This window comes from Microcebus murinus, chromosome 8 (genome assembly GCF_040939455.1).
Source record: "Microcebus murinus isolate Inina chromosome 8, M.murinus_Inina_mat1.0, whole genome shotgun sequence".
In the NCBI taxonomy this organism is placed as follows: domain Eukaryota; kingdom Metazoa; phylum Chordata; class Mammalia; order Primates; family Cheirogaleidae; genus Microcebus; species Microcebus murinus.
This window is the reverse complement of record NC_134111.1, coordinates 33,693,091-33,695,122: the sequence shown is the minus strand read 5'-3', so window position 1 is coordinate 33,695,122 and position 2,032 is coordinate 33,693,091. Positions and strand designations below refer to the sequence as shown.

At 39.7% G+C, this 2,032-nt stretch overlaps 1 non-coding gene across 1 annotated transcript; it reads left to right on the top strand.

The window, feature by feature from the left end:
- The first annotated feature begins 524 nt into the window (after positions 1 to 524).
- Positions 525 to 687, top strand: LOC142872770 (U1 spliceosomal RNA). Its single transcript, XR_012920872.1, has one exon. It is a non-coding gene; the product is annotated as a U1 spliceosomal RNA (small nuclear RNA).
- The last annotated feature ends 1,345 nt before the right edge of the window (positions 688 to 2,032 follow it).

Sequence of the window (2,032 nt, the reverse complement as noted above, 5' to 3'; positions counted from 1 at the left end):
TTTCCAATAAACAGTGCTCAAAGTCTTGCCACATCATGTCCTTTGAATGTGGGCCCCACTCTTGCAGCTTACAGTTTCTTAGCCCCTTGCCTAGGGGTGTTTAGTAGCTGACATTAATTGAGCTCTTTTCATGTCTTGGGTCCAATGTTCAGTGATTTATATGAATTTTCACAATTATTCCTCACAAAACCCACTTCAAGTAAATATTACCATTGCCCTCGTTTTACTGACAAGGAAACTGAGCCTTGGAATTTTCATAACTATGTCCACCTTACCACCTGCCTGGTTCTTGTATAAAAAGGGCTTCCAAGCAGCTCTTTGCCTCCATCTCTTATCTCAGCACTTCATTTTACATCTGCTTCTTTTCTGTGTACCAGTCACTACTGCCATCAAACACATCTGAACTTTATAGCATACAGCTCCAGGCACTTGGGCAAATGGAACCTGATACTTTTAGTGCAAAGTCCAAAAATCAGAGAGGCGGGAAAGGGTGGTAGCCCAGCCTCAGTTAGAATCCCATATTCATACTTACCTGGCAGAGGAGATAGCATGATCACGAAGGCGGTTTTCCCAGGGTGAGGCTTACCTATTGCACTCGTCTGTGCTGACCCCTGCGATTTCCCAAAATGTGGGAAACTGAACTGCATAATTTGTGGTAGTATGGGACTGCATTTGTGCTCTCTCCTGGCAAAAAAAAAAAAAAGAATCCCATGTTGAGCAGGTCAACTGTGGCTAAGAGAGCTTTGGAAATATGGCAGCTCTTGTGTTAATAATAGGATGGAATGGAGGGAAAGGCAGTTCCTAGAAGAAGGGGGTGCTCTTCCAAGAAGAAGGGGTGCTAGAAAAACAATAAAATAGGTGTCCACCACAGAATACCTTGACCTGGGCCATGCATTCCTCACAACCCCATTGCATTTTTAATATTTTGAACTCCTACTTTTAATCATTGTCAGTGCAATAGAGATTTAAATATATATATATATATACATTTTTTTGCTTTAGGGGCTTCCTTCTTTTTCATGGATTTCGATGCAACATTTTGAACGGTTTCTTTAACAATCTTAACAAAGACCTCGCACTCCCTAAAATCCGCAGAACAAAGCAACCAGGCAATGAGAATTGGAGCGGAGACAGGCCTGTCTGGCCCTTGTTGTCAGCACTTTTCTAGTACTGTGTAGATGAATGAGGTTAGCGGAGTTCAGCTCTCCTGAGAGATGATGAGCTCTGCAGGTGTTTAGGGCTAGTGATTACAGTGCTGGCAGAGGGCTTGATCCTTTGAGGGAGATCGTTTAGTTCTACTAATTAGTTGCCCAGCCCTCTTCCCCTTCCTTCCACCAGTGAACTTTTCTTTGATCTTAATGTGTATGGAAAATGATTGCGACTAGAATGATATAATGCAATAAACATTTGTTAGCAAAATTAACCTGATAAAATCAAAATGGTCTCAGTCACATTCAGTAGCTCTGGACAATGCAATTTCTTCTATGCAGAATGTAATCTTTGACATCTATTTAGTCTATTTTTGCATATAAATGTGAGATGGGGGAGCAGGCAAAAACATGCATAACCAAAATTCCACCTCAAAATTTGGACAACTGACAAAGCTGCTTCCTAAGCAGTAATTATGTAACTAGACAACTTACATAATTGAACCGATTATGCTTTATTCTCCTCCAAAATCTAGAAAGCATAGCAAATGCAAATATGAAGAACTGGTAACATAGTTTAAAAGTTTAAAAATGGGTATAAAAATATTTTTAAAGAAACAATCCCTCTGATTGAAATAACAGCTAATTCAACTTTTAAAGTAGTGTATATACTATAATTATTCAATGGCTTTAAAATAACTTGGCATTGTTCCTTAAGTAGAAGCATTATTGCTTAATTGTAGATGAGTCATTTCCCAGTCCCAAGCAATTAATCAGTGTTTCCTAAACTTTCCTGAAATAGGAACCATCTGGGATGGTTAAACATACAGATTCTGGGGCTCACCCCAGACCTATTGAATTGGAGTTTCTAGGGAAGGCGTGTA